The 27,409-nt window shown below is 43.0% G+C and overlaps 1 pseudogene; it reads left to right on the top strand.

The window, feature by feature from the left end:
* Nucleotides 1-813: 813 nt before the first annotated feature.
* LOC137375062 (carboxypeptidase B-like) lies at nucleotides 814-26,744 on the top strand (annotated as a pseudogene).
* The last annotated feature ends 665 nt before the right edge of the window (nucleotides 26,745-27,409 follow it).

Here is a 27,409-nt window from a genome sequence, read left to right as displayed (position 1 = left end):
TTAACGGCCACTTAAAGGCCTCCGCCCACTGCCACAGGGATTTTACTGTTGTCAAGTGGGCAGCCCAGGCCCAAGAAAAGCCGCCTGTTAAAAGTAGGCAGCTTTCTGATGGCCTAGGGGGGTGCCCTATGATCAGGCATCCTGTGCCTGACGGAGGGCCGGCCCCGATGCCCCAACCACCCCCAATGCCCAACGCGCATCAGTCCCCCCAATCGACCATCCTTGCGTTTCCACGACCTTAATGATCGCCCCCTGGCGAGGCCCCAAAAGCTTAACATTTCCCGGGGAAGTCTTTCCTCTTCTTCCTGAAGCTGGGTTGCAGTCCCAGCAGTGGCTACCGCTCCCGGTGGCGCTGCTGGGATTAAGAGCTGCCGGCCCGCTGAATGGCCGGCAGCTCCATTAGGCGGGACTTCCTGCCTCAATGAGGTGGAAGTCCCACCTTAGACCAATTAAGGGCCTGGGGATCATAAAATATGGTCTGGATCCCCAGGCCAGGCAGAGGCGGGATTGCCACCGACATTTTGGTCGGCGGATGGCTCCCGTCCAACGAGAATAAAATTCTGGCCCTAATTAGGGAAAGACCTGTATGGAATGAACAGATACTTTACTACACGATAAGTTAGAGCTCGTCCACAGCTGTACCAGTATCAGAAAGCATGTGAATGTTGCCAAATACCTGAGTATGGAAATTCCAGGTTTGAATAAGAAAAGAGGTGTGTTATGCTGCAGGCACTTGTTTAATGTTTGACCTGGATATTGCATCGGTATAAATGTGCCTGACCTGACCAGTGTCTCCTGCAATCCTGGGAAACAATGGAAGGACTTTTGTTTCTGGGTTTTGTTGCAGCTGCTGCGGCCTCAGATCCCATTGAGCGATACCTTGGGTGAGGAATTTCTCTCGCTGTGCCGCAAAAGTGACGGAGGTGGGAAAATCTACCTCAAAAATAAATTTGACATTTGCTTTTTTTTTGTTGAAAGGGATAAAATTTTGCGCCTGAAACCTGAAAATGAACAGCACCTGCAGTTTTTAAGGACTGTGTCCCGCAGTGTGAAGGTATGATTTCCTGTTGCTAGTTATTAACACACTGACATTTAATTAAATTTGAATAAATGAACCTATTAATTGTGTTATTGATGTGCACACAGATTGATTTTTGGCAGCCTCATTCAAGTGACCACAAACAGGAGTGTGGATTTCAGGGTCGGTGCTGATTGGGTCTCGGATGTTCAGACTAGACTGGAGGAGATTGGATTGAAATATGAGTTAGTTTCAGATCCTGTGCAAACATTCACCAAACATTATAATCATACAATCATACCTTTTATATTAAAAGAGGAAGTAATATTTTATTTTGCGCAGGGTACTAACTGAGAATCTACAAACCTTAATTGAGAACCAATTTGACCGAAAGGGGCCATGATCAGTCAGCTACGATTATGAAAGTTATCATAACTGGGATCAGGTAAAATTAATGTGTTTGTATTTTTTTAAAAGGCACAGTCGGGTATTAGACCTTTGCCAGTCATCGGAACATAGTAGCAGGAGTCGGCTATTCAGCCCTTCGAGTCTGTTCTGCCATTCAATTAGATTTGTATTATGACTCCATATACCTGCCTTGGTTCCTGTCTTAGTGCAAACCTGCCCAGCCTGTTCTCGTTCAGCTGTTCCAGCTGCCTGAGAGCAGGAATAAAATAAACATTAGCAGGTACCACTGGAATTTGTTAATATAGTTTTCATTCCTGACCGTTTCAGCTCTTCTCTGGTAGATCCTATGCTGACAGCATGGCCTGCATTGCCTTCCTGCTCCTCTTTCTGCTCCTGTGCCCTCCTGATACCTGGGCTTCTGCCCTTCCTGTGAAGGGTGTTGCCCCTCATCGCCACTGGGCTCAAATTCTGACAAGCGTGCCCCCATTGCCAGCTGCAGCTTTCCTTTTGGGGAGGTGGCTGTCCAGTTGTGCTTGGCAGCCTTACCCCCTCCTGTTCTGCCCCTGTGATGCCAGGGGGCTGCAACACTGAGTGCCCACTCTTCCTGTCACCTGTGCAGTTCCAAGGGCACCTCCGTACCAGCTGCTGTGTGTTGCTTTGCCCCGCTGACCCTCTTATGGGGCAGGGGTGATGCTCTGGGGCAGCCATGATTGACCTGAATCGAGTATTGAATGTATACATAAACTATGCCTTACATAAGTTACTGCACGTCCTGGCATATGATGTGCTCCGAGATCTTTCCCAAAGACCTAATAATGACAACTTTAATAAAGAAGATTAGCATTTATAGAGTGCCTTTCACGACTTCAGGATGTCACAAAGTGACTTGTGTATTAAGTACTTTTGAAGTCTAGTCATTGCTGTTATGTAGGAATTGCGGCGGCCAATTTATGCACAGCAAGATCCCACAAACAGCCAGGAAATAAATGACCAGATCATCTGTTTTAGGGTTTGGTTGATGGATAAACGTTGGCCAGAGCAATGTGAGAACTCACCTGGTCTGCTTCAAATAGTGCTGCGGGATCTTTTACATCCACCTGAGAGGGAAGATGGAGCCTCAGTTTAATGCCTCACTCAAAAGAATAGCACTTCTGACAGTACAGCACTCAAGTACCAGCTGTATAATGTGCTCACATTTCTGAAGTGGGACTTGAACCCAGAACCTTTTGACTTAGATGACAGAATGCTACCAATTGAGCCACAGCTGGCATCTGATAAAGGCCCTCCCATGACACATTACAGAGAGGCATAAAATAAACTAATCTAAGTCGGCAAGGGAGCAATTTGAAGTGGTGGTGGAAAGCTTGGTCAAAAAGACAAAGTTGAGAAGGATTTTAAATGAGGTGAGAGGTTTACTGAGTGAATTGTAGAACAAGATCCAGCTGACTGGAACCAATGGAGGGAAAAAGGAATGGGAGGGAATATACAAAAGACCAGAGTCCATGGAAAGGAGTTTTTAGGGAGGATATGGGGCTCAGGAGATTGCAGAGATAGGACGGAGGGTTTTAAAAAGGACAAAGATTTTGAATTTAACACGTTAGGTGTGGATAAAGGGGAACCCGTTGACATACTGTACTTGGATTTTCAGAAGGCATTTGACAAGGTGCTACATAAAAGGTTACTGTGCAAAGTAGGAGCTCATGGTGTAGGGGGTAACATATTAGCATGGATAGAAGATAGGCTGGCTGGCAGAAAACAGAGAGTATACATAAATGGTTCCTTTTCTGATTGGCAGGATGTAGCGAGTGGAGTCCTGCAGGGGTCAGTGCTGGGGCCTCAACTTTTTGCAATTTATATCAATGACTTAGATGAGGAGAGCGATGGCATGGTAGCTAAACTTTTGGATGACAAAAAGATAGGAAATTATGTTGTGAAGAGGGCATAAGGAGGTTGCAGACTGATATAGATAGGTTGAGTAAATGGGCAAAAATCTGACATATAAATTGGGAAATGTGAAGTTGTTCACTTTGGCAGGAAGAGTAAAAAAGCAGAGTATTACTTAAATGGAGAACGACTGCAGAATTCCGAGCTGCAGAGGGATCTAGGTGTAACAGTGCATGAGTCACAAACGGTTAGTATGCAGGTACAGCAAGTAATAAAGAAGGCTAATGGAATGCTATCCTTTATTACAAGAGGAATTGAAAATTAAAGTAGGGACGTTATGCTTCAGTTATACAGAGCAATGGTGAGACCACATCACAAATACAGTGTGCAGTTTTGGTTTCCTTATTTAAGGAAGGATGTAAATATGTTCGAGGCGGTTCAGAGAAGGTTTAATAGATTGATACCTGGAATGAGCGGCTTGTCTTATGAGGAATGGTTGGACAGACTAGGCTTGTTTTCACTGGAGTTTAGAAGAGTGAGGGGGGACTTGATTAACGGTCTTGAGAAGGATGTGGAAAGGATGTTTCCTCTTGTGGGGGAGTCCTGAATTAGGGAGCATTGTTTTAAAATTAGGGGTCGCCCTTTTAGGACAGAGATGAGGAGGAATTTTTTCTCTCAGAGGGTTATGCGACTTTGGAACTCTCTGCCTCAGAGGTGGTGGAGGCGGGGTCATTGAATATTTTTAAGGCGGAGGTAGATAGATTCTTGTTAGGCAAGGGAATCAAAGTTTATCGGGAGTAGATGGGAGTGTGGAATTCGAAACACAAACAGATCGGCCACGATCTTATTGAATCGCGGAGCGGGCTTGAGGGGCCGAATGGCCTTCTTCTGCTCCTAATTCGTATTTTCGTATGTGCTGGGGAGATAACATACATCAATGAGTACAGGAGTATTGAGCTTTATGGATAAGATGTGCTCACAATTTTTCTTTTTACTTGCAAAAGAGATACATGGAAAATGATAAAAATATTTTCAGTGTGTGTTAAGGTTTGATAATCAATTGTAGATTGAATCCTGGACTGCTCACATTGCTGAAGAAAACCCAAACCTAATTTCTCGGTTTGAAATTGGAAGGAGTTATGAGGGACGAGGCATCTATCTCCTCCGGGTAAGACTAATTGTATAATATTTCATTATTGTTGTGATAGTTTCTGATCCCTCTTCCCCACCCTGCTGATACATGTCAGGAGATTCATGTTTTGTGAAAGCTTGATGAGGTTTGTGGTTGCACTGATAATGCAGCCTTACGGAATGATGATGTCTGCCAATCTCTTGTTAAAGGTTGGCAAGAGAACAGGTTTTGTGAAACCTGCCATTTTCATGGACTGTGGAATCCATGCCAGGGAGTGGATTTCTCCAGCATTTTGCCAGTGGCTCGTGAAAGAGGTTAGTTGTGAAACCTCACCCATTCCACTTGTGAGAATTATTTACATATATCTTAGTCGTTTAGTAGTACAGAACTTGAGAATTGCTGAAAGTAGAGACATGTTGTCGAAGCTTTTCGTCTTGCACTCATCAGGACAATGCGCAAGAATAACCAATGTAAGGGAAAACAACAACTTATACTGCGTGAGAAGAGCGTGCTGATTGGTTGGTAAGTGAACTTTGATTGGTAGAGGCGTTGCCATGGAGAATGCACCAGTTTACGATGACTGACAGTTAACTGCCAAGCTTTGTTTGAAATTTAAACCAGGCAGCTTGACTCTGATTGTTCAAGGCATTACCCTGAGGAATGAACCAGTGAATGGCTGTCACTTATTTTGTTCAGATGAAACAGGGGCAATGTGTGTACAAGCTCTTTCTGTCTGCAATGAACAAGACCCTGTGTATTAATATATGCAGCTTCCAGTACGGGCAAATGCACCAATTTAAGATTGTCAGTACGGCTCGCAGTGTGGCGCATTTGCCTGTACTGGAAGCTACATATATTAATACACAGGGCCCTGTTTGTTACAGACAGAAAAAACATACACACACATTGCTCCTGTTTCAGCTGAACAAAATAAGTGACAGCCATTCACTGGTTCATTCCTCAGGACAATGCCTTAAAAAATCAGCGTCAAGCTGCCTGGTTTAAATTTCAAACAAAGCTTGGCAGTTAACTGTCAGTCACCGTAAAGTGGTGCATTCTCCATGGCAATGCCTCTACCAATCAGAGTTCACTTACCAACCAATCAGCACTCTCTTCTCATGCAGTAGAATTTGTTGTTTTCCCTTACATTGGTTATTCTTGCGTATTGTCCTGATGAGTGCAAGACAAAAAGCTTCGACAACATGTCTCTATTTTCTTATAGAGATTGAGAACCATACCTTGGTAATATTCAATAAAAATGGTTTATACATTTCACAGGTTATTAAAACTTTTGGAACAAGTTCTACCCTGAACACTCTTGTCAATGAGATGGATTTCCTGGTTGTTCCTGTTATAAATGTAGATGGTTACATTTATAGTTGGACCAAGGTAAGTATCAGATGCTTTGTGTAAAGTATTTTGTAGATAATAGTTCCAACTGGGTGGAACTGCCTTTGCCTTGTTCCATTCCTATCTATCCAGTCGTATGCAGAGAATCTCCTGCAATGGGACCAAATTAACAATGCACACCTCCCACAGCCACAGAATAGCTGCAAAGTCCACCAAGGATTTATCCTTGGCCGCACCCAATTTCTCATCTACCAGCTACTCTCCAGCATTATCAGCCGATTGTGATGGCCTTGGGACTTGAGTGAGGTTTAGCTGAGTTCAGTATAAGGTGAGTCAGATATTAAGAGACAAAGACTGCAGCAGCTGAATATAAAGGCTTCTCCATTTATGCTAACTTAGTTTCACTTTCTCTTTGCTAACATGTATGCTCTGCAGCAACTTCTAGAGTACACAATGCAATTGAAATTTTGAAACACTACAGCACTACATCCCTCCTTTTCTTTGTAAATGAGAGACATAGCATGTTTCAATGGTTTGTTTCTAAAACTGTTAGCAATAAGCAAACGTAAATAGTTGATCTTGTAACAGTCACTTAATTGTGATGGATGTTTTCTCTCACATGTAGGATATAGTCTGACATCAGATGTTGTCTCATTTGACCCATGCTCTTCATCTGAGGTGGCGATGTCAGATTCAGATTCAATACTTGCGAGTGGTGTTTTCAGCGCTTTGAAGAATGACACTGTTACAAGGCCTTGTTTTGTATTAAAAACTTAGAATTCTGTGTGTTTTTAAAAACTGAAAAAAGATTTTTTCAGTGTACTTTGAGACACCTGTAAAAAATTTTAATTTGTAAACAAGGACAGGAAAGCCTGTCATTTCAAGGAAACCAGCAAGTGGCTTGACCTTCTCAGAGTTACTCTTTGAATGACAAGAGAGACTCAATGTCTGGATATGTGACCTATTTAGGAAGGTTTTGGTTTCATTTTGGACCTTTTTTTAAAAAAGTGAGTAGGAGAAAAAGCAAGCATTTGAAACTTGGTTTTGACCTGCCTGGAGATCAGAGAGGAAGACCCAGAAAAAAGTGTTACCTCTCTCTATAAAGGAATCCTGCAACTCTTGAGAAGAAACCCTGTATTTCAAAGGCAGCAGATTACGATTGCCTCTTGTCTCTGAAAAATCTCTGCATCAAGTGTGGTTTCTGTTGCCTCCTGTGTTTTAAGAAATCCTGAAATCTGAAGAAATCTTTTACTGCTATCCTGCTGCTGTAAGACCTAAGCAGACCTATTGCTACACCCCTGATGGATGCGCTTATGTGAAGCCTGTTGCAATTGAATTGCCATGAATGCCTACCCATCATAGACTGTTCATCAACCTCGCCTGGAAAGATTTTGAGTGGCATCCAACTATTCACCTCTGGGCCACCTTCCCAAACTGAAGAACTTCCTACCAGAATGTGATGAACAAATTTTTTTTATTATTCCTTTTATTCATATGAAACAATTGCAAACTAAAATGCTTTTTTCCCCCCGGTTAACTGTTTTTTGGATGTATGTGTGTGTGCGTGAGGGCTAGGGAGAATAAGGAGTTTTAAAATATTTTAGAATATAGATTTACATCATTATTGGTTAAGACTTAGTGTTATAATAAATAGTTAATTTTGTTTTTGATTAAATAAACTTGGTTGGTGTGTGCTTTATTCTGGGGACCAATAGCGTATCTAATTGGCTGTTCTTCGGTAAGTGGGAAAATTTATTGATATGCTGTGACTGTTGAGAAGTGGGACTGAATTAACAGTGCACTCCTCCTGCCTTGCTCGTAACAACACGTTTTTTGTGATGGCTCGTGAATCGCGATTAGCAGTGATAATTGATCCTTTTGTGTTGGTCACAACAGAAGGTTGGATGTCATAAAGGGTTGTTTGCTTTCCAACATGACCATCATGTTTCACAAGCAATTTATCTCTTGGCTTTAGCGCTGTAGCTTCATTTTTCACTCTCCACATACTTGCATTTGATCCTTCTGTTCTCGATTGTGTTCGCGTACATGTTGATCATTAGCTCCGCAGAGTAGCTCAGGTAGACGTGTGTGCATAGGATGTGAAAAGATGAGTGTAGCTGGAGGTTTTCCTGTAAACGAGTGAGGCGTTACTCTGTAATTACGAAGACAGTGATATAGCTCTTGCTTCCATGGTTTGTTCTGAGCTGTAGCTGTACGTCTCACTTTTTTCAATGTTTGCATAAATCTCTCGACTTCAGCATTAGCTCTTGGCCAACAGGGTGTGATTTTCCAATTAGTGAACCCTAGGTCGTTTGAGAATTTACTGAACTCATCGCTGCTGAATGGGGGTCCATTGTCACTTCTTACCATTTGAGGGATTCCAAACAAAGTGAAGATCTGGTCAAGCATTGGGATGACTGCTTTTGCTGAAGTTGACATAACTAATTCAACGATTGGGAATCTGCTGTAGTCGTCAGTGACAACAAGCAGGAGTTCACCTGTGGGCAAATCTATGAAATCAATACTAACTTCAATCCATGGTCCTGGAGGTAGTTCGGACATCTTAAAAGTATAATGATGATTTGACATTGTGCATACTTGACATGGCAAACACTGATTGACTTTGTTCTCTACCATGCGGTCAACTCCTGGAATTGTGTATGTGACTGCAAACATGTGCAGATCTGTTGCTGTGTGGGAACTGATAAGTGTGTCACAGTCTCCTGATATTACATAGAATACAGCTTTTATTCTAGTGCCTTTCAATAAGACTGGTGTTTCAAAAGTTCAGAGGATTTTCAATGGTTTGTCACTGTTGTAAGGGAAAATTTTCATACTTGCTGGTTTGCAGAGAATGGGGAAATCTTGAAGTTTGTTGAATGTTTTGTCTCCCGTGACATTGACAGACGCTCCTGTGTCTATGAGAGCATCTACGTCCGAGCAGCCAATGGTCACTGTCACACATGGCTGTTTGCTGTATCTGAGAGAGAGCTCAAAAGTATGTCCAGGGTTATCTGCCTCAACTTTAGCTACATTCTCTCACCCTTTTGCTGTGGTACACATACCACACACCCTTCTGTTGGTATTGGTCTTCGTAGTAGATTTTGCTGATGAGCGACAAACACGAGCAAAGTGGTTGGGTTTTCCACAGGCTTTACACTGTTTGCTAATAGCAGGACACTCTGTCAGGTGTGGGTAAACACTGCAACAGCGGAAACATTCTTTGGGTAAGTCGCAGCTCTGTTTGTGAGATGGCTGATGTTGCTTTGCACGTGGTTACCTGGTACATGAGCGATGAACAGTGTTCACAGGAGTTGAACTTGGAGTGTTGTAGTTACTATTAGCTTCAACTTCAATAGCTCTTAACTCTGCTAGTTGCCTCAAATGCATGCAATATTGGCCAATTGTCTTGTTTGCTTCTTGCTTACTGAGTCAAAAGACAATGGTTTCGTATATGGTTTTTTTGGATGTGAAGTAGGTCATCAGCACATTTTTTGCTGAGTTGTAATCACTTTCCTCAAGTGTAAGTGTCACAGAGATATCTTCTAATTCTTCACCTCCATGGTGTAGAAATAAGGCCCTTTTTCCTTGTGTCGTCTGTGATTGCGAAACCTGCCACTGCACCTTCAAAACGTCGCAGCCACTTTTGCCAATGTGGGGATACAGATGATGGCACTGAATGCACATCAAAATGTGGTAGGTTAGGCATAGACAATGCCAGACTGATCAGCAATGCAGTGATAAGGGATTGGGATCGCGTTCCTTTCAGAGGAAACTTCTCTGCAATGATTCGAGATTATATATTTCTTTGATTGGATGATTATTTTGGAAAGATCAGTGTGAGTATACACTGTACTAGCTTCCTGTGTGTCACTCAAACAGGCTCCAAGTTAAAATGCTCTCTGTGAAAGTAGACAAAAACCTTCCAAAATTTTCATACCTGAAAGCAATGTTTCCATTTTTTTTAACCATCCTTTGCTGTTTACTACATTGCCATTGTGATGTCGTCGGGTCTTGAGTGAGGTTTAGCTGAGTTCAGTATAAGGTATGAATGAGGCAGAGATTGAGAGACAAAGACTGCAGCAGCTGAGCATAAAGGCTTCTCCATTTATTCTGTCTTAGTTTCACTTTCTCTTTTCTAGCATGTGTGTTCTACAGAAGCCTCTAGAGTACACAATGCACAATGCAATTGCAATTTCAAAGCACTATAACACTACACCAAAAATACAACATCAGATTACACATAGATGCTGATGCCATTTCCCTCCCTGGCCTCTGTCTGAGGTTGAATATGACCGTTCATAACCTTGGCATTCTATTTGACCCTAAGCTGAACTTCTGACCTCATATCCTCCCTACCACCAAGACCACCTACTTCCATTTCCATAATATTGACTGATCCCTGGTCCTAGATGCCTGGTAGGAATAACATGCAATAGGTCCTCCCCTCTAATTGTGAACACTGATAGAGATTAAATAGGGACAAAAAACACATATTGACAGCCAGGTTTTTAAACAAGAGTTACTGGAGAGGAAAGGTCCAGGATGGTATACAGGAGGGTAGTTACTCTCTTTACCACCTGGGCATTAAGTAACGCCTGAACAGAGCACAGAAAGCAAACTTCAGTGAGAAGGATCATATGCAGATAATTGTAGTGTTGTGCTGTGTTCTTAAGTCTTCATTAAATGACAACTGTAGGCTTTATATATGGATTCAACACAAATGCTATTTATTGTCTTATTTAGCTACAGTGCATGATCTCAGGTCCAGGTTTTTTCCTTGATCTTTGCAAGCCATGTGCTGAGTGTGTCTCTCTTATATTGAACAAAATTCAGTTGGACTGAAGTTTGAAATCTTGGAGGGGAGAGGTTTCAGGCATATCACCTTCAATACCAGACATTCTTCTCCGCCTCTCTTCATCATTGATGCATGACATAGTCTTTAAATCAGACAGGTAATCGATGAGGTCTCGATGATCTTCTCTATGAGTCTTGCAGTATCGATCTGAGCTGTGCTTGATTTGGCTGAGCTGCTTCTTGAGTTGTCGTAGGCATGAAGGTCATCAAAGTCGTCTTCGTCCCTTTCTGTTTTAATTGTTTTAGCATTGACTCTTTGGAGGAAGGTTACATTTCTCTTCACAATGTAGTTTCCTTTCTTCGCTATGACCATGCTTCCTTCTCTCTGAACTACCGTAACAACTTGAGTCAAATGGTGAGCTAATTTTCAATGTTTTTTCTTGCCAAATCAAGACTTTGTCTCCTTCTTTAATCTTGATCACAGTTGTGTGCATCCGTCAGTCTGCATGCGTCTTTATCCTCTGTTTTTGACTCTTGTCTCTATCTCTCAAGCTTTCCATTGAGTGTGTGTAGGGTTGTGTAAGTGTGAATTGTTCCAGTGGATACTTCTTTCGTCAGGTAGCTCGGTGCTCTGATGATGTTGATCGTGATCAGCTTCAATTCGCCAGTATTTTCAAAATGTCGCAGATTTCTCTTGCTTGAGTCTACGACAGGGAAGCATCAGTCTGACAAGTGAACCCATGGGAGGTTTTGTGAGTAACTGGGATCATCCCTAGGACTGGTAGAGGGGTATCTGATCCAGAGAAGATTTTAGATATTGGCTTGTTCAATTGCAGTTTTTGTTTTCTCTGTAACTCGTGGAATGTCGGGGCATCCATGTTATTGACTATTGCTCCTGAGTCAATTACTGCAGAGATTGTCAAATTGCCTATGAATACATCGCACATCGGCAGATGTTGGTACTTGTGATTGCAAGCAACAAAAATCTTCTCTTGTGCTGCGAATATGTAATCTTTCTTCTGGCATTCAACTCTATTCATGTCTTATGCAGGCCTCAATCAACATATTCTTGTGAAATGTCCTGTTTTTCCATAGGCTTTACACTTCTTTCCTCTTGCAGGGCAAAGTTTGTAGTGAGGATATGTACCACCACAATGATTGCATGTTTGCATGTGAGCTGATTGTAATCTCTGTCTTGGTCTTCATTGATGTGCTTCAGACCTTTCTCTGGGTTTTCTCTGGTGGAAACTTCCTCTTGTGGCATTCACGGATTCTCTCGACGATCCTGACCTGGCCTCGGGGAGTCTCATCTTTTGTTATTTGTCTCTTTCCCTTCTAAAACTTCGGCTTACTTTTGCTGGTTTCCAGCATTCTGCCAATGTTGAGTAGATTTTGCAAGTTTAACGATTCACCCTTTCTAAGAGCTTGCCTTCTTAGTCTTGATTGGCAGGTCATAATGATCTGACAGATGATTTCTTTGTCCACGTCTGTGAAGTTGAAATTCTGGCTCAGACCTGAGTCTCGTTATGTAGTGGCCAAGGGTGTCGCACTTACTTTATATTGTTTGCCTGAAGACATAAATTTCATAGTGAGGATTTGCCCTCAGTTGAAAATATCCTGTTAGAGCATTCTTCACTGTGTCATAATCATCGTCGGTTCCAGTGTCTGTGAGTGTATTAAAGATAACACCAACTTTTGGTTCATTATAGTGTAGGCGTAATGCTCTCTTTCTTTGGTGTGTATTGATATCGAATGCCACTGTTAGGGATTCGAATCTTGCTAGCCATTTTCTCCATTGTGGTCCTGGGTTGCTGTCTGTTTCAGTAAAGGCTGGAAAGACTGGTAATTATTGCACAGACATGGTGATTTTAAAAAAAAATCTAGAATCCTCAATGCATGTCTTCTGTATGTTCCTGGGTTGTTTGTGCATTTGCCATAAAATGTAGTGTTGTGTTCATAAGTCTTCATTAAATGACAACCACAGGCTTCGTATTCAAATTCCATGCAAACACTATTTATTGTCTTACTTATCTACATTGCATGATCTCAGATCCAGGTCTTTTCCTCTTTTCCTGGTGTGTGTGTGCTCTTTGCAAGCCATGTGTTGAGTGTCTCTCAACATGGTGTCTCCTTATATATGTATGATGATGTCATCAGTTGCATCAGTGGCCTGATCTCTTAAAGGTACAGTTTCTTAAAGGTGAAGTTACCACTGCACTATATTACAATAACAGAACATGCTTGAGGTTCTTTTCTGTGTACTGCTGCTTCATGTCCGGGTGGCAAAGATGAAATTCTACCCCATTTTGTTTAAGTCAAGGATCTACTGGTGTGGGGAAGTATGTAATGCGTTTTTTTTCAAGTTACTAAGGGGAATAGAAAGGGTGGATAGAGAGAAACAATTTCTGCTGGCTGGGGAATCTAGGACTAGGGGCCACAGTCTAAAAATCAAAACCAGACTTTCCGGGAGTAAAATTAGGAAACACTTCTATGCACAAAGAGTGGTGGAAGTTTTAAATTCTCTTCTGCAAAGGACACTTGATGCTAGATCAATTGTAAAATTTAAATCTGAGATTGATAAGGTTTTTATAACCAAAGTTATTAAGGAATTTGGGGCAAAGGCGGGTATATGGAGTTCAATCACCGATCAGCCATGATCTCATTGAATGGCAGAAGAGGCTCGAGGGTCTAAATGGCCTACTCCTGTTCCTATGTTCCTATTTTGTATTATTGTACAAAAGCAAGTTGTACTTATTGAATTAAGTGAGCTCTGTGCATTCTGAGAAATAGAACAGTTTAATAGCCTCATCTCACTGAAGTATAGACACTGTGCCTACTGAAAGTATGTGTAGGAGCATGAATGGAAGATGCAAAACCCAATTTGCTTAGGATTTCTATTTTTTTTCTCAGGATGTGGGTGTTGCCTGCAAGACTGCATTTATTGTCCATCTCTAAATGCTGTGCAAAGATGATGAGGAGTGCTTGAACCATTGTAATCCTCATGGTTATCATGCTCCTACAATATTGAACCAGTGACGATATAGGAACAGCATTATAGATCCAAGTCAGAACGGTGCATGACTCGGAGGAGGAGATGAATTGTGATAGGATTGGTGCTCTTGTTGCTAAAGGCTGCAGGTAATGGAGGTGCTGCCAATGCAACTTTGATGAGTTGCGCACTCTGCAGTCACATAGGTTGGTGATGGAGGTGCCAATATTGAGTCTAATAACATGGGTGCTGATCAGAATGGTGTAAAGATACTTGACAAAGTTGTAAAATTGTAACAATCCTGGGGAGCACTGTGTATTCCATCACATTCCTGACTTGAGCCTTGCGGATGATCAAGAGGCTTTACGGAGTCAGGAGAAAAGTCACTCCTCACAGCCTCTGATCTCCTCTGGTAGCCATGGTGCTTTATGGCTAGTCCAGTTGAGCATCCACTTACTGGTGACCCCCAAGATGTTGAATGATAGGGAGACTCAGCAATGATGACACTTTTGAAAAGTCATGGGATGGTTCTGGAGCCTAAGGAGCTCCATCTACTGGTACAAGTGTGGGGATAAAGTTAATTGTATGTCACAGAATGGTGACGTCCAAGTAAGGAATGTTTAGCATACATAGCAAATTTAATACAATATATAGAATTACATAGAATTTACACATAGGAATAGGCCATTCGGCTCCACAGGTCTATGCCAGTATTTGTGCTTCACATAAGCCTCCTCCCACCCTACTTCAACCAACCTTCTAGCATATCCTTCATATTGCTTTCTCTCTCCTTAAATGCAACTATGCAAATATATTTTGCTGTTTTCCAATTGATCTACTATCTCATTATTTACTGTCCATTTGTCTCCCTTTCCCTTCTCCTCCCCTAAAGGAGTGAACTGCTTGCTATGTTATGAGACCACAGGTGCTGGTTGCTCCCCAGCACCTCAGTGATAAATAATGGAACAGACCTACAGATCTCTTTCGGTGAAGGGCCTCCTCAGATATTTTGCAGATATTCCGCTTCCAACCTCTCTAATGAACAATGATCCACCAGAGGACAAGGATCTGAATCTGAGACTACAGTTCTCTTTATATGAAGACACAGACTGGATCTCTTCACAGCTCCGGCACAGTGGCGCAGAGGTTAGCACTGCAGCCTCACAGCTCCAGGGACCCGGGATCAATTCTGGGTACTGCCTGTGTGGAGTTTGCAAGTTCTCCCTGTGTCTGCGTGGGTTTTCTCCGGGTGCTCCGGTTTCCTCCCACAAGCCAAAAGACTTGCAGGTTGCTAGGTAAATTGGCTATTATAAATTGTCACTAGTATAGGTAGGTGGTAGGGAAATATAGGGACAGGTGGGGATGTTTGGTAGGAATATAGGATTAGTATAAATGGGTGGTTGATGGTCGGCACAGACTCGGTGGGCCGAAGGGCCTGTTTCAGTGCTGTATCTCTAATCTAAAAAAAAAGCTCCTTTTGCTCCCCCTGGAGCTGGGTCAGAAGCTCTGTTTATGCCATACTTTGGACAAAGTTACAGAACTGGATTGGAAGCAGTATATTTCCATTCTCTCCTGTTTATTCTGGAATGTAAGGGTTCACCAAAAAAAAAAACTACAAGTCATGAAGCTTTTGGATTTTCATAAAAATCCGACTTGCTCACTAATGCCTTCAGGGAAGGAAACCTTCCACCCTTCTCTGATCTGACACATCTGACTCCTGTCTGACACCAGCATGGTTGACTCTTAACTGCCCACTGAAGTGGCCTAGCAAGCCTCTCAGTTGTATAAAACTGCCAGCAGTGGTTTATGAAAAGGGTCAGCCATCTTCTTAGCCACTTAAAGATGAGCACTAAATGCTGGCCTTGCTAGCGATACCCACTTCTTGAGAATCAATATAATGAAAAACTTTTAGGGAGAATGGCCAATTGGTAGGGTTCAGTACATGTGGAACCATACCAGAGAAAGTCAGTGGGTTGGATTTTAACAAGCCCCTAACGTCATGCTCCATGGCGGGGGGTGCCTGAAGATGGCTCCAGATAAGGCCCGTCATGGACCTCGACGCAGGAAGGGCCCGGTTCGATCCTCCCTGTAGCAGCGAGGCTCGGTGGCAGGCCCCCCGCTGCTGGGTGACGGGACCACAATTTAAATATGCAAATCAATAAAATTAATTAATTTAAATACACTTACCTTCAATCTTGAGGGCCCACCATGATCTTCAGCGTGGTGGCCGGCACTCCCGTACCTTCAGATCCCCGTCCAGGGAAACGCGGCGCCACACTGGTGAGGAGGTGGGTGGAGGTAAGTTTGTCAGTGCGGGAGGGGGACGACAGGGTCAAATACACGTAATGGGTGTAGGGGATGGTGGGAAGGGTTGAACCTTAAACTTTGTGCACTTTGAGGGGGAGAAAGGTCAGATGTAAAAGGTTAATGTTTTGGGGGGAAGGGCAAATAGTTATTGTAATTGTTATTGGGGGGAATGGGAAAGGGGTGTTGGAAATTTATTTATTTAATTTTGGGGGAATCTTTCTTTAAAATTTAAATATGTGGCAGGCCTTTAAAAATGGCACCAGCTCCTGCGCACAGGCAGCTAACGCTATTGCCAAGGACAGACAGCCCATCCCCTCCACATGATTGGGGGGCCGCCCCAGCTGTTTAAATGAGCCACCACGCTTAAGATCACAGCGGCTCTTTGTGTGCGGCCTGCACGAGTGGACCGCCATTGGGCTCTTAACATCCAGCCCTGTGTCTTCAGTTCTCCAGTGGACTTGGGAAAGACAGCAAAAGAAATGGAAACAAACTTTGACTGATAGTGTAAAATGGGCGACTTTGATTCAGCCATCCTCTCCTGATTTTCATTTCTTTTGAAGTCAATGGGAATGAATATCAGGAGGGATGTAAACAGGACTGCCAACTCACTATTACCTGTTTTAGACCATCATACAGAGTTAAGATCTACACGTATGGGGAGAAGTTTGACTTTCTGTGACGGTGTAAGATGAGCAATTTTGGATTAGGGCAGTAAGTGTTCTGTTTGCCAGGCTTGCTGTCTTTCCAGTTTTCACATATTCCTTTTGACGAAAGGTCACTGACCTGAAAAGTTAGCCCTACCTTCCTCTCTCCATAGATGTTGCCTGGCCTGCCGACCAGTATTTTCTGTTTTAATTTCACACATTCCTTACTTTTGTTTCTAACCTTTTTATTGTCAGTTTCTAGATTAGACAGACTTATAGATTGGATCAAAAGATATAGACATGGGAACATAGGAACAGGAGCAGGCCATTTAGTCCCTCGAGTCTGCTCCCCCATTCAATTAGGTCAGCGCTGATCTGCAGCTCAACACCAGTTGCCCGCCCCCCTCCCCTGCAACCCCCCCTCAGCCCTCCCCCTCAACCCTTCCTTAACTCCATAGCCCTTGATACACTACCGAACAAAAATATATCGGTCTCAACCTTAAAAGCTCCAATTGTCCCCCAGCATTCATGGCCTTTTGGGAGAGAGAGAGTTCAAAATTTCTACTACTTTTTCTGTGACAAAATGCTCCCTGATTTTCCTCCTGAATGGCCTAGATCTAATTTTAAAGTTGGAACTGAAATGTTAAAATGTAAAAAAAAAAGATAATTAAAGGACCTCAAAATACAGAAAATATTCAATGAGTGGTATAACATGCACAAGCAGCAAAAGCATGAGTGGGTTATGTTGCCTGCGTGATAATTTATATACTTCCATATTGTTTTCTTCTTTTCGTCTAATTACTTATATTACAAAAGTGCTGGTGGTTACCTAAACCTTCAACCATGATTTTTCAAAAGCTTTCTTGTCATAGAATCATAGAAGGATACAGTACAGCAGGAGGCTATTCAGCCCATCATGCCTGTCCTAGCTCTTTGATAGACCGATCTAATTAGTCCTACTCCCTTTTTCGTTCCCAGTAGCCCTGTAATGTTCTTCGCCTATACAACACAGTAAAACATTCCAAGGTACTTCAAAGGAGCTTTATCAGACAAGATTTGCCACATAGAGATATTAGGACAAGTGACTAAAAGCTTAGCTAAAGAGGTAGATTTTAAGGAGCATCTTATAGGAGGAGAGAGGTAGAGAGGCAGAGAGATTTAGGGAGGGGATTCCAGAGCTTAGCGCACATTTCTCTAGAGATGGGATGGCATATGACGGTGCCAAGTAATGTGCCAAGAATGCAAGGTGATATTTGCTAAACCATCCAATTGTAATTACTGCACTGGAATAGAATGCCAGAACACATTTAAATATATAAAGATGTGTTCATATAGCACAATGTACTTCGAGAGTTCTATCCGTCTATATGCATGTTCACTGTATCAACCTACAGGATCGATTTTGGAGGAAGACACGCTCCAGGAATCCTGGCTCTGACTGTGTGGGCACTGATCCAAACCGAAACTTTGATGCCAAATGGTGTGGTAAGTCTCTGCATTTTAACAATCGTCTGCGTGCTTTTGAAATCAAAAATATATTTTCATGCTTATCAAAATTAATGATGTCTGGTGTTGAGGAATTTCTTTTCAATCTCCCATTGCTGGCTCCAAGGATCCCTAGAATGGCTCCAGCACAGAAGGAGGCCATTTGCCCCGTCATGTCCATACCACCAGTTTCACCTCCAGGTGGGTTTTGGGTGGCTGAGTTGGAAACTTTGGAGATTGAGCATGGGCTATTTTAACTCCAGAGCCTCATTTCTCCTGGAAGTTGTGTGAAGTAGGCAGCAAGTAACTGCCAGCCGATGGAAAATTAGCTGGCTCACGGTGGCCTGCCAAAGTACATTAGGTGGCATCTCGCAGTGGTCTTGCAGTTGGGAAGATGGGGAGGAGACCAGGGCAAGGGAAGACAAAAGCTTCTCCAGGCCCCACAAAGGAACCAAGAACACTTACTCTTTTCGGCTTCTTCTGGAGAGATCGTCCCCTAAATTAGCCTGGGATGTGACATGCATATGTAAAGAAGGATACAGCTGTTTGTGGGCAGGCATCCTTGCTCCCTGCTCAGGAGAGCCAGTTGAAATCATAAATGGCTGGATCCTGGTGGCTTCAGGACAGGTAAGTAACATGGGGCATTTTAACTGCCTACCCACCAGATAGATAGAGTTAAAATCATCCCCAAAGACTACCAGATGTGGTATAACAGAGTTAGGTGCAAAATGATTTCTCTCTACTCTGCTCCATCCCGAAACTCAGACGAGGTTTCTGTCCAGTGCCAGTATTGCATTTTTCCATTTCCCACACCAACCTCAGTCTCGACTGTGACATTGCTGATTGCAGCTGCATTATGAGCAGTTTTATGATACAGACCCATGTCTACTAGGAGATTTATTAAGACTGTACAGACCTATTTCACATAGGATATGCCAACAGAGGAGATCAGTCTGGGCTGGAGTTGAGCCCAAATCTCCATTGTGGGCATCTCAGGAAGGATTCTTTAAAGCAACTCAAAAATAGATGGAGAACTTCAAATATGTTTTATATATATTATATATATATACATTCAGATTAAAAGTATGGTAAAATGCTATTAATAAAGTATATTCGATCAAAAACTGCTTTGAACTCCTGGAGGTTTCTCTCCACTGGCAGTAGTGTAGCAGAGGGCAAAGAGCCTGTTACAAGGCCCTGTCCCTCCATCTGGTATATTTAGAGACAGCCCCAGCGCTGCTTTGGACTCATAGTTCATGTGATGGTTCCTGCGAACTATGGGAACGGGGTGACACAGGCGGACAATGGGCCAAGTAACTACAATGTACACATGCACATCCCCCGTCCCCACAGCTGGCATTTTTCATGCATCAGGTAAGTAAGTCCCAGCGTGGGGGAAGCAGGGGAGAGGTGGGATAAGAGAGGAGGATCCAGCTCTTTATCTGTGACCTGCAGCTTATGGAAGAGGTATATAATGTTAAAAAGTAGAAGGTGACAATTCTAACTGTTCAAGACATGCCTAACCTGCAGCCAATGGAGGCTCAAAGAACCCGTGCACTCAGATTTACTGTGGACCATATTCAGAATCTGAAAATGAAGTCAAGGCGGTTGCTGACTTCATCCGTAATCGCAGCTCAATCATCAAGGCTTATCTCACGAGGCATTCGTACTCTCAGCTATGTTTGTTCCCATATTCCTACCCCAACTCGTTGGCATCTAACAATGAAGAACTGGTAGGTGACTGCATCTCAGAAATAAACTAGTAATGAATTAAAGGTATTTAAATAAATTACTTGTTTATTATACCAAGGGGCCTGATTCCTTGCTGCTCATGATGAAACCGTGTACCAGTTACAATGTTGAAATAGCTTGGAACATATTATTATGTCATAGGCAGTGCTTCATTTATGATCCATTATCTGACATATCTGGAAAATGCTATTTTCATGCATGACATAGAATCACAGTGCACAGAAGGACGCCATTCAACCCATCGTACTTGTGCTTGCTCTCTGACAGAGCGAACAATTAGTCGCATGCCCCCGCACTTTCCCCATTGCCATATATATTTTTCCGTTTAAGTATTTATCCAATTCCCTTTTGAAAGTTACTATTCAATCTGCTTCCACCGCCCTTTTAGACAATGCATTCCAGATCATAACAACTTACTGCACTAAAAAACACTCTCTTGATCTCTTCCCTTTTTTTGCCAATTATCTTAAATGTGTGTCTTCTGGTTACCAACTCTCCCGCGAGTGGGAAAAGTTTCATTCTATCCAGTCTATCAAAACCTTCATAATTTTGAACACCTCTGTTAAATCTCTCCTAACATTCTCTGCTCTAAGGAGAATAATTACAGCTTCTCTAGTCTTTCCGCATAACTGAATTATATCATCCCTGTTATATTTCCAGTAAATTACTTCCGCACCCTCTCCAAGGCCTTGACATCTTTTCCAAAGTGCAGTACCTGGAATTGGACACAATACTGTAGCTGAGGTCTATCCAGTGATTGATAAAGGTTTACCATAACTTCCTTCCTCTCTGCCTCTATTTATACAGCACAGGATCCCAAAAGTCTTTTTAACCGTTTTCTCAAACTGCCCTGCCACCTTCAATGATTTGTGCACATATACCCCCAGGTCTCTCTATTCCTGCAGCCACTTTAAAAATGTACAATTTAAGTAAGATATAGGTGATCACCGCTGGAGATACGGGAAGGAGGGTTACATCTTCCAAATGTAAATTAGCATTGTGATGACCTCTAGACTGGAGTGAGGTTTAGTTGGGTTTGGTATAAGATATGTGAAACAGAGACTGCAGGCTGCTGAACACAGGGGGTTCTTCTTTATTCTGCTTTAGTTTCACTTTTCCTTTGCTAGCATTCTACAGCAGCCTCTAGAGTAAACATGTACAATGCAATTGCAATTTCAAAACACTACAACACTACAGGCATGACTTGGGCAACCCAGTTGAGATAATTGGAATGCTATCTCCTGTTGAAACCCATGGCTAAACATGGAGGCTGCAACCTGATTAACTTTACTAATTCATTTTTATTGCTTCTCCTCATTTTTCCTTCCAAAATGCATCACTTCATGCTTCTCAGCATTGAATTTAATTTACCATGTGTCTAAGAGGCTTATAATGCTGCAAAGAATAGTAGTAAGCCTGAGGGTTGAGCATTTTAGAAACAAGCAAAGAGCAACCAAAAAGTTGATGAAAAGGGAAAAAATAGAATATGAGAGTAAACTAGCCAGGAATATAAAAACAGATTGTAAGTACCTTTACAAATATATAAAATGGAGGAGCGTATCTAAAGTAAACATTGGTCCCTTAAGGCAGTGACAAGAGAAATTATCTTGGGGAATGAGGAAATGGCAGAGACGTATTTTGTGCCTGCCTTCACAGTAGAAAACACAAATTACATACCAGAAATAGAGGATAACCAAGGGGCTAATAAGAGTGAGGAACCTCAGGTAATTAAATCAGATGAGAAAAAGTATTGGAGAAATTTAAGGGACTAAAAGCCAATTAATCCTCAGGACCTGATGGCCGATATCCAAGGGTTCTCGAGGAGGTAGCTGCAGAGATAATGGATGTACTGATTATGATTTTCCAAAATTCCATCGATTCTAGAGCAGTCCCAGCAGATTGGAATATACATATGAATATATGAATTAGGAGTAAGAGTAGGCCAATCGGTCACTCGAGTCAGCTCCACCATTCAATACAATCATGGCTGATCTGATTGTACCTTCAATTCCACATTCCCTCCTACCCCCAATAACCTTTCACCCCCTTGCTTATCAAGAATCTAACTACCAGGCTAGTGCTCTGGGGACATGGGTTTAAATCCCACCACAGCAGATGGTGAAATTTGAATTCAATTCATAAATCTGGAATTAAAAAAGCTAGTCTAATGGTGACCATGAAACCATTGTCGATTGTTGTAAAAACCCGTCTGGTTCACTAATGTCCTTTAAGGAAGGAAATCAGCCGTCCTTACCTGGTCTGGCCGACATGTGACTCCAGATCCACAGCAATGTGGTTGATTCTTAAATGCCCTCTGAGACGGTGTAGGAAGCCATCAAGGGCAGTTAGGGATGGCCAATAAATGTTGGCCTAGCCAGCGATGCCCACATCCCATGAACGAATAAAAAAAAGTTTCAATCAAGTCACCTCTTACTCTTGTAGGAGTACACTTAATAAGGAAATTAGGAGGGTGAAAAGGGGCCATGAGATAAAGGAGAATCCTAAAGTATTCTGTAAGTATATTAAGAGTAAAAGGGTAGCTAGGGAGAGAGTAGGTCCCCTTAAGGATCAGTGTGGTAATCTATGTGTGGAGCCACGGGAAATGGGCGAGGTCTTAAATGTATACTTCTCGTCTGTATTTACCGTGGAGAAGGTCATGGAAGCTAGTGAGTTCAAGGGAGGGAACAGCGATATCCTGGAGCATATCAACATTACAAAGGAGAAGGTGTTGGAGGTTTTGAAGTGCATTAAGGTGGATAAATCCCCATGGCCTGACTAAGTGTATCCTAGGATGCTATGGGAAGAAAGGGAGGAGATTGCTGGGGCCCTGGCAGAGATTTTTGTATCATCGTTAGCCACGGGTGAGGTACCGGAAGACTAGAGGATAGCTAATGTTGTGCCTTTATTTAAGAAGGGCAGCAGGGATAAGCCAGGGAACTACAGGCTGGTGAGTCTTACATCAGTGGTGGGATTGACAAGGGCAGGGCGATGGACGTTGTTTACATGGACTTTAGCAAGGCCTTTGACAAGGTCCCCCTTGGTAGGCTGGTCCTGAAGGTTCGAACACATGGGATCCAGGGTGAGCTAGTCAATTGGATACAAAATTGGCTTGGTGATAGGAGGCAGAGGGTGGTAGTGGAGGGTTGTTTTTCAGATTGGAGGCCGGTGACCAGTGGTGTGCCGCAGGGATCGGTGCTGGGCCCTCTGTTGTTTCTCATATATATTAATGACTTGGATGTGAATGTAGGGGGCATGATTAGTAAGTTTGCAGGTGACACCAAAATTGGTGGTATAGTGGACAGTGAAGAAGGTTGTCTAAGGTTACAACAGGATATAGTTAAACTGGGAAAGTGGGCAAGAGATTGGCAAATGGAATTTAACGCAGACAAGTGTGAAGTGATGCATTTTGGCAAGTTAAACCAGGGCAGGACATATACAGTGAATGGCAGGGCCCTGGGGAGTGTTGTTGAGCAGAGAGACCTTGGGGTGCAAGTACATAGTTCCCTGAAAGTGGCAACACAGGTAGACAGGGTGGTGAAGAAGGCATATGGCATGCTTGCCTTCATCGGCTGAGGCATTGAGTACAAGAGTTGGGACGTCATGTTACAGTTGTACATAACATTGGTTAGGCCGCATTTCGAGTACTGTGTGCAGTTCTGGTCGCTGCACTACAGGAAAGATGTGATTAAGCCAGAGAGGGTGCAGAAAAGATTCACAAGGATGTTGCCTGGTTTGGAGGGCTTGAGATATAAAGGAAGATTGGATAGGCTGGGTCTGTTTTCCCTAGAGCGAAGGAGGCTGAGAGGGGACATGATAGAGGCATATAAAATTATGAGAAGCATAGATAGGGTAGATAGCCAGAGTCTGTTTCCCATGGTAGGCGTGACTAAAACTAGAGGGCATAGATTTAAGGTGAGAGGGAGGAGGTCTAAAGGGGATCAAAGGGGTAAATTTTTCCACACAACGAATAGTGGGTATCTGGAATGAGCTGCCAGAGGAGGTGGTGGAGGCAGGAACAGTAGCAACATTTAAGAGGCATCTGGACAGGTATTTGACTGAGCAAGGCATAGAGGGATATGGAATTAATGCAGGCAGGTGGTATTAGTATAGATAGGCATTATGATCGGCATGGACGCGATGGGCCGAAGGGCCTCTTTCTATGCTGTACGACTGTATGACTGTATGACTCTATAACACTTTATTCCGATTGTGGAGAAACAAAGCAACACATATGACAACAATGCAAAATCTAATTGCCCCAGAGTTGTGGACTTTGACCCAATTTACTGCAGCACAGCAGGGATGTGGCAGTAGGCTTCGCCTCCTGATGTCTATCATTATACCTCCTGATGTTTGGGCACTATGGTGGAGGAAGGTCAAGCTCATTGAAATGTAGAAACAGGGGCTTCTTCCCAATGTCTTGCATTTTGGATATTTATTATACTTAGTAATCAGGTTTGTTATTCGGTGATTCTATTTCAGAATGACCTAGCTCGGAATGCGGTTAGGGCCTTGACAAGTCTTTATGGAACTCGCTATGCCTAGGGTCCTGGAGCAAGCACAATATGTAAGCACCCTATTTAGTGGTTCTAGGCAAAACTGGCATTATCTTTGACAGAGTAGATATTGACACAGCTGTCAGAGCGATGAAGTGCATGCTCATGACATCGCCTAGTCATCCAAGCCTGGGTATTAGTGCTCTGCTGTGCTGAAGGGTTATATGTTATTGAGTTCTGCACGTAGCCACATGGAGAACATGGCATCAATTTATATGTTACTCTTCTTCATTAATTGTATTGCCAGTGTAACAAAATGCAACCAAGTCATTATTATTGTCATCCCAAATGCTGGTGTTTCAACTACAAATCTCATTAATTATATTGGGTGGTGTCACTAAATGCAGTTTATCTTTAAATAATAAGGGGTAGCTCTGAGCCTTATCTCATGGGAGCTCAAGCATACTTTGTCAGAGATTGGTAGGACAGGTGCTCCCTACTGTAGTTCTTTGTATGCTGAGTTTCCGATCTCAGCTGTGTGTCACCAAAGAGATGCACTGAATGGAGGTAAGGCACGATTTCTCAGCTGGGACCTGTGCATGAGTATTGTGGGCTGGTTGGGGAACCTGGAGTAAAATGTCGGTAACCTCAGATGGAGAAACAGGATGGAGGGTTACATCTTCCAAAAGTAGCTTGGCATGACTTAAGCAGCCCAGCTCTGATACTATCTCTCCTTGACTCCCATGGCTGAACATGGAAGCTGCAATCTAATTAACTTCACTGATTCACAAAGCCACCAGCTGGATCTGAAAGCATACCAATGTACCCGATTGCTCACGATGTCAAGAAAAATCAGTAACCCACTGAAGACACCTATACATACCAACTGTAAGCTTTTCTAGTCTCAACTATTCTAGTGCTCTCCTGGTTGGCCTTCCATCTTCATACATTTAAGGTCATCCAAAACTCTGCTGCCCATATTCTAACTTGTTCCAAGTCCTGTTCACACGTCAGTTCAGTGTTTGTTGACCTATATTGGCTCCCAGTCCCTGGATGCCTTCAACACTCAAGAAGCTCGATACTATCCAGGACAAAGCAACCTGCTTGATTGGCACCCATCCACCACCTTCAACATTCACTCCCTTCACCACCACGCACAGTGGCTGCAGAGTGTACCATCTACAAGATGCACTGCAACAACTCGCCAAGGCTTCTTCGACAGCACCTTCCAAACCTGTGACCTCTACCAACTAGAAGAACAAGGGCAGCAGATGCATGGGAACACCACCATCTGCAAGTTCCCCTCCAAGCCACACACCATCCTGAATTGGAACTATATTGTCATTCCTTCACTGTCGCGGGGTCAAAATCCTGGAACTCCTTCCGAACAGCACTGTTCGTGTACCTACACCCCAAGGACTGCAGCAGTTCAAGAAGGCAGCTCACCATCACCTTCTCAAGGGCAATTAGGGATGGGCAATGAATGCTGTCCTAGCCAGTGATGCCCATATCCCATGAACGAATAAAAATAGTTTAGAATTCTCACCCTCATGTTCAAATCCCCCTTAACACTGGATGTGTGGGCATTCAGATGCCGATAGATGAGGCCTTGGGGCATGAAGACAAGGGAGCCTGTGAAAGATATTTCAAGAGAAACTTCTTGAACCAAAGAGTGTTTAGACTGTGACACTTGCAACCACATGGAGAAGTTGAGACGAAAAGCCTTTAAAAGGAAGCTAGATAAGTACTTGAGGGTGAAAGGCACAGAAAGATATGCTGATCAGGTTAGATGAAGTAGGGTGGAAAGAGACTCGCGTGGAGCATAGACCAATTGGGCTGAATGGCTTGTTTCTGTACTGTAAATTCTAAGTAATCCAATGTAAAAAATTGTGGCAGTACGGATGGCCCGTCATTTTATTGACATCATTCTTTTCTTTACAGGCAGCTTGCTGACTGCTTGCTCCTCCCAGGCCTGAAGGCGTCCTTTGACCTGCCACAGCAAGTGCTCATCCCTGGGCTGGTGTGACTTCCTGGCTCTGCCAGGAGCTCACCTCCAGCACATAAATAACCTTAGGGGTCTGAAATATGACTGGGTTCAGAGTTCATCTCTGGGCCGGGTAGAAATCCTGCCCAACAGGGGCAGCATCTCAATCGGGGAGGGGGGGGCGGGGGGGGGTGGTGGGGTGGGGGGGGAGGTGTGGGGGCAGAAAACACATCTCATACGTTAGTGCTTTATTTTACATGATACATTCTATAAAATAGCCTCATTGATTTTTTAAATTCTTTCACACTAGATCTTGCTGCCGGTGGTTCAGACGACTGGGCCTATGATCTCGGCATCAGGTATTCATTTACCTTTGAACTCCGTGACACTGGCAGCTACGGCTTCCTGTTGCCTGAGTCCCAGATCAGACCAACATGCGAAGAAACCATGTTAGCGATTCAGTATATCGCCACTTATGTTCTCAACCATCTGTATTAACCCAGTTGCTGAAAGGACAATATTATTGATATGTTTGCTGACTTTAAAGATGAAAATTTAGAATCGCAATCTTCTTTGGTTTTACAGTTGGAAGGGTTTAAGGTACTTAAAAAAATATATACTGCACTCGCACACTAAGTGCATCTAAAGGTACAACAGGAACACACTAAATAGGATAACATTTGTCTTGGAATACACATGGAATACACAATGACTGGTTGGATTGACAGTGCCCTTGGTATACTCCGAATCATACCGTACAAAAGGAGGCAATTTGGTGCCTGTGATGGTTCTTTAAAAGAGATTTCCAATTAGTCCAATTTCCCTTCTCTTTCTCCAATAGCCCTGCAAAATTTTCCTAATCAAGCATATATTCTATTTCCTTTTGTGTTACTATTGAATATGCTTTCACCACCCTTCCAGATCATAACAACTTGCTAAATAAGGAAATTTCAACTCAGATCTGTTACCAACCCTCCTACCAGTGGCAACAGGTTCTCCCTATCTCAAAACCCGAGGATTGACGCAGGCTTCTTATACAAATAGTAGCTCACAATGCCAAAATTGTTCTGCTATCTGGCTGTTGTGCCTCCAAAGAGACTCATGGATAATCACTGGAGTTGAGTTAGCTTCATTACTATGACTGGGACTAACACAATATCCCA

This window comes from Heterodontus francisci, chromosome 11 (assembly GCF_036365525.1).
Source record: "Heterodontus francisci isolate sHetFra1 chromosome 11, sHetFra1.hap1, whole genome shotgun sequence".
Lineage (NCBI taxonomy): Eukaryota > Metazoa > Chordata > Chondrichthyes > Heterodontiformes > Heterodontidae > Heterodontus > Heterodontus francisci.
This window is presented reverse-complemented; position numbering and strand designations above follow the sequence as displayed.